Below are 10,087 nucleotides of genomic sequence, written 5' to 3'. Positions count from 1 at the left end.
GTTTTCTCTAGCTAGTTTTTATTTTATTTTATTTTATTTTTATAAAATGTATTTAAAACAATTTGATTTTTTTGTTAGGTTTAGATACATGAGTTAATGTTACTTGAGAAAATAGTCAAATTTGTTTATTAAGTTGTATGCTATTTAACCTTTTTTATTTATAAAAACTAACATGATTTTTTATAAAAGAATGTGAACTCTCTTAATTTAAAAAGAACGCTCTTTAAAAAGATTAAAAAAGTATAGAAAATAAAAAAAAAATTAAAAACAAGAAAAACAATGTTTATTAGATAAGAAAAAAACGTTTTTCTAAGTAAGAAAAAATACGTTTTTATTAAAGGTTTTTGAATATACATAAAAAGATAAATAGAAAAAGAAAGTTGTTAAAAAAATAGAATAAAAATGCTTTTATAAAAATAATAATGATAATAAAAGATAACAAAATGACAAAAAAAAACAACAAAAAGGTCTAAATCGTATTAATGTAAAACTTAAGGGTGGGGTATGTTTAGTAAAAATGGATGAGGGTGAGGTATGTTTAGCAGCACCCATATATTATTTCTAGTCCTTAAATGTTTTTAAAGTAGAGCCAGTCAGCCAGATGCTAATGTTGTATGCAAAACACACATCCAACGTTGTCACGAGAGTGCAACATTTGTAAAAATGCACCACCTCATATTACTAATAACGTACGTATTCTCTACGTATTGGTTGTGGATGAGAGGAGAAGTGGAATTCAGTATGAACAACCCGTTACGAGAGAGCCCATGAAAAGTTTCTAAGGCATTCACACAAGTACACAACCAAAAACTAATTTGTTAGCTTTTCTCGTGAACAAAACATGAACAATATTAGCTGGTATGAGATGGCAGATTTTACGAATACTAGCCTTTAAGTTAAGTTTTTGGTAGCAACTTTTAGGTATCAATCAGACCAACACACACGAAAGCAAATACACATGACACAAGAATTTTACGTAGTTCGGTCAAGACGACCCATGTCTATGGGTTGCAAATAGGGTATGTTTCTTTATTATGTTCAGTACAAAGATTACAATACAGTGATATGGATATATGTAAAAATATAGTTAGCTTAAATGACTTAGGGACCAAGAAAATTGTAAGGCTCCGTTACAGGTGCCTCACATTTGGACGTTGGATTTACTCATAAACTCAGTTATAAATATCAGAGTTAATTAAAAACTTACGCGGAACGTAAATCTTTCATAAACATTACATATCAATTCATAAACATGTCTTAAAACATTCTTCTTGTCTTTTCAAAATCAAAACATAACTTATAAAACATAGCAGATCTTCAGATGCCAGGCTTTTATTCTTCTGCCATGTGTCCCACTCACGCCAGTTGTCGCATACTCACCTGTGTGCATACTAAAAATCAACTACGCTGAGTGAGTTCTAGTTAATCATACAACAAACAATCTGCTCACATACTCGCACACATGCCCGTAGGGGTGTACGTTATCCATACTTACTTTTCATACATAACTATCCATCCTATTTAAAGAGTCTTTCGCTCTATAATCTCACAGATATTATAAGGGTCTGGTCCCTAACATCACAGATATTATTAGGGTCTGGTCCCTACCATCACATATATTATTAGGGTCTGGTCCCTACCATAACATATATTATTAGGGTCTGGTTCCTACCATCACAGATATTATTAGGGTCTGGTCCCTATCCTTACAGATATTATTAGGGTCTGGTCCCTATCCTCACAGATATTATTAGGGTCTGGTCCCTTTGTTTCATGCAACTATACCGTACCTGTTCTTACATACTTCCTTGACCATACATGCAATCTCCGAAGAGCGTTCACGTACTATCAACATAACATACATACTTTATGCATACATCATATATTCACACATATATCATATCTCACATCATACTTATCAATCATATCTTTAACTACCACCTGAAGGTACATGCAATATCCGAAGATCGTTCACGCACTGTCAAGCAATCATCATACATAAATCATACGAAGCATACACTTACCACTTAAGGTAAGTGTATTAACTATCACATCGAGTATGCACACAGCCCCGAAAACATAACAAGGAATGGGGCTAGAAACTCACCTGGATCCTGTTGCGCTCGCCGTTAATAGTAATTCCTTTCTTTAATTGGGCCCGGCTAACTGTATAACATATGTTTGTTAATTAACCGTCTAACTATTTTAAGTTAGTATTCTAGTTAGCCATCATATTTCTAAGTTGGACTTGGTAGTTTCATGTTTAATGGTTACCATCTAGGCCCAACTGTTCAGGCTCAATTAAACCCAGTCTGTCAGCCGAGAACTCTGGCCGAAATCCCAAAGATGACCGAGAACCATAGTCTTGTCCGAGAACCCGTGTTTCAGCCGAGAACCATATGGCCGAGAACTCGTTGGCCGAAAACCCTTGGTCACCGAGAACTCTCCTTGGCCGAAATCTCAAGTTGACCGAGAACATAAGGGTTGACCATGGATTCTCCAAGCTTGGCCGAGAACCCCCAACTCAGACTATCTATCCATTTTATCATTTCTAACAGCCCCATAATCATGCTCTATGATTCATATTATGAACTTTTGATCATCAATCCTCATCATTCATACCCGTTTTTACCTATATTACCAATCCATTATCTAGATCTAGTTCGTTTTAGGCGTAAAGCTTGGATCTTTATACTTTTAAAATGTCATAGGCTAGATTAGGGTTCATCTTGTTGGAATACCATATGCCTGAGACACATAATTAGGTTAATGTAACTAATTGTGTTTGATCCAAGTCGGGTCATACCCAATAACGAGTTAGACACACACCAATTATGTATTTGTTAAGATAAGATCTATGAGACAAATACAGAACACGATACATTCAGAAAATCGGGTTTCTGAATACTTACTTGAAAGTGTTAAATAAATTAATTGGTTAATTTATTTATTCAAATAATTATTATTGGAATAATTATTTAACTATGTGTTCTTTTATAAAATGGTTTATAAAAGATGGGGTGTTTTTATATTTTATAAAGTATAAAATAAATAAAAAAAAAAAAATTATATTTGGGGCCGGTTTTGGGTGGGCCCCACACCCCATGATTTTGGTCAATATCTTGTCATGGATTTGGTATGGGTTACTTGACCAAAATACCTAACACCATGTTTTGATTTGATGGAAATTATGATATAAAGATCAAGATCATCAATCAAAACTTTCAAGTAACCAAAAACCAAACAACTCTTTCTTTTTCTTTCTTCTTGTTTTCGGCCAAGACAAAAGGAAGAGGCTCGGGTCTCGGTTTTTGGTGTTCAAGCTCCCTAACATAGCTCGGTGTGTGTTGGAGGCTCGGGGTATATTCCGTTTGAGGATTTTCCTTTGAAAGTCTAGCATCAACATCATCATCTTCTTCAACCATCAACTACATCTCTTAAAGGTTTAAGAATGTAAGTTTTACAAGCTTTGATAGTTTAGTTTTTCCGTATTACTTGATCCTTGCCTCGGGTTTCTAACATATAGATTATTGGTAATCTTATGACATGAATAAACTAGGTTGTTCATGAACACATATCATATAAACTTGTAATATATATATATATATACACATGGATAGATATGTTTAGTTTGTAAATATCACGCTTCCGCCTTAATTGTGACTAGTTAAATGGTTAACTTAGTATAAATTATCCATAGAAACCCAACAAATGGCATCAAGAGCCGGGATACGGGAAACTAGGCTTCGGGTTTTCGGTTTTATATTTTTCCCCTTGAAAGATTTTATACAAAAATAAACATGCATGATTTTTTGTATTTAATCTTGTTATTATTTTTGGCTTTGTTCAAAAAAAAAAAATATATATATATATAAAACCGAGTTCATGGGCCGAAGCCCAATTCGGATGTGATTGGGCCGAAGCCCACTTCTTTAAGTTAATGGGTTAACCGAGAAGAAAAATAAAGGAGGGAAGAAAGTTAAATGGGCCGAAGCCCATTTTGGTTAAATGGGCCGAAGCCCATAGACTTTTCATTGGGCCGAAGCCCATGTGTTTTGCACATGTGGGCCGAAGCCCATAATCAAGTTATTGGGTCAAGCCCAAATGGGTTGGGCTAGGCCCGATAAGGTCAAGGGGTTTTGGAACGGGTTCCTAAGACATAACGGGTTATGTTTGTTAAAACTAGACCGAGCCGTAGACCAAATGGATGTTTGTTGTGATTGTTATTAATTATTCAAAGTTTCGGTTTGTAATAATTAATTAGGGGCAATTTTGTAATTATTTATTCATATGGGTATGTAATAAATAGTTTATTTGTAATATCTTTATTTTATAGAAAAAATGTATTAGGACATTTGTTATGTAAATTTAAAGAAGATTGCAAAATTGGAAGTTTGGGCCTTATTGGGCCGGGTATGGTGATAATGGGTCTCACAAGCCCATTAAGGGGATTCAAGCCCAAAAGAACCTAAGCCCACCAATTAAGCCCAAATGGAAGCTTATGGAAGCTAAGGCCCAAGTTCAAGCCCAATGGATCACAACGGGGTTGAAGAAGATGCTTGACGCATTTGGATGCGGGATCAAGTGGGAGCTACAACATCCATGTGTCGTGTGTCCCTTAGGATCGGACCTAAGACACACACTTGTTTCGGCTAACAAGTGTGGTCTAACTTAGTGGCTCGTGTCTAGTATAATTATGTATGCTTGTTAATTGATTGTTTGATTGTGTGGTTGTTAGATATTAGGATATCAACTTCGTCACATAGAATTAATTAACAAAGCATAAAACGGGTTCTAATAATTATCGGTAATTACGTGACACGTAGTTTAATAAAATGGATTTATTAACTAGCCATCTCACGCCCATAATAAAATGGTTTTATTATAAATTAGAATTTTGAAAATGGTTTCAAAATAATCATGTTACTAAATGCATGTTAGAACATGATTTAAAGTTTTATAACTAGATTTATTAAAACTAAAAATCCATTTTAAATTTAAGGATAACAAGTTAAACACCATCCTTTTGTATTAACGCTTAACATATTAGTAAGCTCTTAGTGGGAAAAAGGTCACCTAACCGCGTAGAGTAAATTAATATGTTGAGGTAATATTGGCATATAAATGGGAAAAAGGTCACCTAACCGTTTGTATGTTAATATTACAAGTTGATACAAGTAGGACGACTTAAATTAGAACCATGTGAAGAGGGTCACCCAAGCATGGGGTCTAATAGGTGTTGATGGGATAAACATGCCGATACGAAATATGATTTCGAACCGGTCCCATAAACTCTAGAAGTTGCAAAAGGGTTTGCAATTGTTATGAATAACTACCTTGATAAACCGACAATGGGAAAAAGGTTACCTAACCGGAGTCGTGTTTATCGTTGGATTCTAGATTTTAATTATTAATTATATTTGGTATATATAAAAGGGTATTAATAATTAAAATATGTAAAACACTAAAATGAACTTAATTAAAATTCTGCAGATGGCCGCACACGTCGACGACAACATAATCCCTAACGTCCAAAACGTATCTCTCCGATCTATTCTCGCTAAAGACCGTCTTAACCACAATAACTTTTCGGATTGGTTCCGAAATTTAAGGATTGTTCTAAAACAAGAAAAATTATATCATGTTTTGGAAACACCTATCCCCAATGAACCGGAAGAGGGAAGTGAGGTCGAATATATGAATTGGGTCCAACACACGGAAGATTCCATTCAAGTGTCATGCCTCATGTTGGCGACTATGGTTCCCGAAATCCAAAAGGATTTCGAAAACCATAATGCGTACGACATGATTACTCAACTTAAGGAAATGTTCCTTAAGCAATCGAGGGTTGAAAGATTCGAAACGGTTCGAGCCTTGCATGCATGTAGAATGGATGATAATCAACCAGTTTCAACTTATGTGCTTAAGATGAAAAGTTACATTGATCGCCTCGCCAAGCTCAATTGTCCCATCTCAAAAGAGTTAGCAACGGATTTGATCCTTAACTCTTTGTCGAAAAGGTTCGACACTTTCGTGTTAAATTATAACATGAACGGGTGGGACAAAAACATTGGAGAACTTCACTCAATGCTTAAAACAGCCGAGGCGAGCATGGGTAAAAGGGTTTTACCCGTGTTTGCGATCAATGAAGGTAGATCCAAGAATCGATCTCAACCCAATCCTAAGGCTAAGGTAGCAAAAAGAAAGGGTCCTCCTATGCATCTTAAAGGTAAGGGCAAATCACCGGTTATGGCAAAGAAACAAAAGGTTGTGGAACCGAGGGGTCATAAGGATGATCCTTGTTTTGGTTGTGGGGAGACCGGACACTGGAAACGCAATTGCCCGGTCTACCTAAAAGAGCTAAGAGACAAGAGGAATGCGGGGCATGCCTCGGGTAATGTCTTTATGATTAATATTGAGCTAAATCTTATTTCTTCTAACACATGGGTATTGGATACCGGATGTGGAACTCATATTTGCAATTGGTTGCAGGGGTTCAAAAGGAATGAAGACTTAAAGAAGGGCGAAGTGAGTCTTTTCATGCGCAACGGTGCAAGGGTGCACGTGGTCGCTAAAGGAGACTTCACTTTATCGCTTCCAAGTGGTTTGGAAGTTGTTTTGAGAAATGTTTTGTATGCTCCTAGTTTGACTAGGAACATTATTTCTGTGCACCTTCTTAGACAATGTAACTTTGACTTTAAATTTGTAAAATCAGAAATGCATGTATCATCTAATGGTATCTTTTATTTTAAAGCTGTACCAAACAACGGTATTTATGAATTGGTTCATGATAATACCTTAAATAGCTCATTATATCAAACTTCCACTAAAAGACTCAAAAAGGATTTGAGTGATTCCTACATTTGGCATTGTCGTCTTGGACACATAAACAAGAATCGTGTAAATACTCTCCAAAAGAATGGTCTTTTGAAAACAAATGAGTTAGGTTCGTTTGATGAGTGTGAATCTTGTATTCAAGGCAAGATGACCAAAGAACCTTTTAAAGGTACAAATGAAAGGGCTAAGGACTTGTTAGGTATCATACATACGGATGTATGCGGACCTCTCAAGCCCACTAGTAGGAATAGTGAAAGGTACTTCATTACCTTTACTGACGATTTTAGTCGATATGGGTATGTGTATCTAATGAAACACAAACATGAAGCCTTTGAAATGTTCAAGGAATTTCAAAATGAAGTACAAAATCAGCTCGACCGAACAATCAAGGTACTCCGCTCCGATAGAGGAGGCGAATACCTAAGTGATGCTTTTCAAAGTCATCTTAGAGATTGTGGAATTATTTCACAGCTCACTCCTCCTGGTACTCCTCAACATAACGGAGTATCCGAGAGGAGGAATCGAACACTGTTGGACATGGTTCGATCAATGATGGCACGAAGCTCACTACCAACATCATTTTGGGGATATGCGCTACTTACAGCGGCTCGCATTTTGAATATGGCCCCGACCAAAAAGGTGGATCGAATACCCTATGAAGTGTGGCATGGAAAGGTTCCATCCTTTTCATATTTAAGGGTATGGGGATGCATAGTTTATGTTAAACGTGACACCCCAAATAAGCTTGAGGCTCGATCCATCAGATGTATCTTCATAGGATACCCAAAGGATGATATAGGATATATATTCTATGATCCTAGTGAACAAAAGGTGTTTGTTTCACGCAAAGGATACTTCTTAGAAACTAAGTTCCTTATGAAAGGACCTAGTGAAAAGAGAGTGGAACTTGAAGAGGTTCAAGAATCACTGGATGATACACAGTTGGTCGATACTAGTTTTCAACACGAGGATGTTGAAGGTGATCAAATGGTTGATCATACACACGTTGCTCGCAGATCTAGTAGGATTAGTCAACCTCCCGAGAGATATGGATTTCTCGTGGATGATTGCTACTTGGTCGATTCGGATGAACCGATCTCCTACAAAGATGCTATGTCACAACCTGATTGTGACAAGTGGCTTGAAGCCATGAGCGCCGAGATGCAATCCATGCACGATAACCAAGTTTGGGAATTGGTTGATCGTCCACTTAACTCCAAACTGGTTGGATGTAAGTGGGTCTTCAAGAAGAAGACCGATATGCATGGAAATTTAGATACTTACAAAGCACGACTTGTAGCAAAAGGTTTCACGCAAACTCAAGGGATTGATTATGATGAAACCTTCTCGCCGGTCGCGATGCTTAAGTCGATCAGGATATTATTTGCCATTGCAGCTCATTTTGATTATGAGATATGGCAGATGGATGTCAAGACCGCTTTTCTTAATGGATATCTTGAGGAAGATGTCCATATGGTTCAGCCTGAAGGTTTTGTCGATCCATCTAATCCTGACAAAGTATGTAAGTTAAGGAAATCAATCTACGGGTTGAAACAAGCATCACGGATGTGGAATCATCGTTTCAATGAAGAAATCAAAGCGTTTGGTTTCGTCCAAAACGGTGATGAGGCGTGTGTGTATAAATGGGCTAGTGGGAGTATAGTCATGTTCCTTATTTTGTATGTCGATGATATACTTTTATTTGGAAATGATATACCAAGTATGGAAAGCGTTAAAGCGTGGTTAAGTAGTCGTTTCTCAATTAAGGATCTTGGAGAAGCGACATATATCTTGGGAATAAAGGTCTATAGGGATAGACAAAGGAAATTGATCGGACTCAATCAAAGTGCATACATTGATAAAATCCTGAAAAGGTTCAGGATGGAAAACTCTAAGAAAGGTTTGGTACCTATTCCTAGAGGAACCGTGTTAAGCTCATCCCAAAGTCCTAGCTCTAAGGAAGAGCAGGATAGGATGAAGCATGTTCCTTATGCTTCGGCAATAGGATCTATTATGTATGCAATGATGTGCACTAGACCGGACGTCTCGTATGCTTTAAGCATAACGAGTAGATACCAGCACAACCCAGGTGACAGTCATTGGATGGCTGTCAAGAATATATTAAAATACCTTAGAAGGACTAAGGATATGTTTTTAATATATGGGTCTGGTGAGGAGGAACTCGTCGTAAAGGGTTACGTGGATGCGAGTTTCCAAACTGACCGAGATGATTCTCGGTCACAGTCGGGATATGTCTTCATTTTGAATGGAGGCGCTGTTTCTTGAAAGAGTTCAAAGCAGGATGTTGTCGCGTTATCCACTACAGAATCTGAGTACATCGCCGCTTCAATGGCAGCCCAAGAGGCTGCATGGATGAAAAAGTTCATCATGGATCTAGGGATTATCTCTACCATTCAGGAGCCCCTAGAGATATTCTGTGACAATGAAGGTGCTATTGCACAGATCAAGGAGCCTCGTGCTCATCAGAAAACGAGGCACATTGAGCGCAGATTCAACTACATAAGGGATGAAGTTGAAAAGAGAAAGATATGTATTCATAAAGTTCATACCGATCAAAATATTGCGGACCCACTCACGAAGCTCCTCGATAGGCCAAAGCATGAGGGTCATGTTTGTGCATTAGGACTTCGGTATTCTAGTGAGTGGATTTAATCTGTATTTAGTGTTTGTATAAGAACGAATGTAATGGGTATCTCATGAAAATTAATTATGTTTTAATTATTCAATGAGTTATGTTCTATATTTGCATGTTTAATCCATGAATGACTTATGTTGTTCTAAACGACCGTAGTCGATCATACTTGTGGGAACAAGTATGAAGGTAAGACTATTATGAACCCGGATTGGTTGATATTCATGTGATGAATATAGGGCATAGGTTTGCCACCAAGGTTCATAGATATTTGTGGGATACAAATATTGGACATGATCCGCTCTCAAGGATCACTGCATGGAGTTAGTGCAACTGATCATAAGTAATCCTTGAGTAAAGGCGAGTATCATTGTGTCCTTTGACCTGAGATGCATATCGGATCTGGTTTTTCATCAAGTCTGATATCTTGACTCTCTTCTTTGTTATTTCAGTAACACGATGACGTGTAAGAAAGAGCTCAGATATCATATGAGATGTCAACGAGGATGTATGCAGTCAAGATGGAATTTGTTCCTCTTATGTGTTGAGAGTTTAGATGTCTAAGGCCTGTTAAGTTAAATCATTGAGAGAATGATC

The sequence above is a fragment of the Bidens hawaiensis genome, unplaced genomic scaffold, assembly GCF_021521415.1.
Source record: "Bidens hawaiensis isolate Kalapana, Puna unplaced genomic scaffold, B.hawaiensis_p1.1 tig00020924_1, whole genome shotgun sequence".
Taxonomy (NCBI): Eukaryota; Viridiplantae; Streptophyta; class Magnoliopsida; order Asterales; family Asteraceae; genus Bidens; species Bidens hawaiensis.
This window is presented reverse-complemented; position numbering follows the sequence as displayed.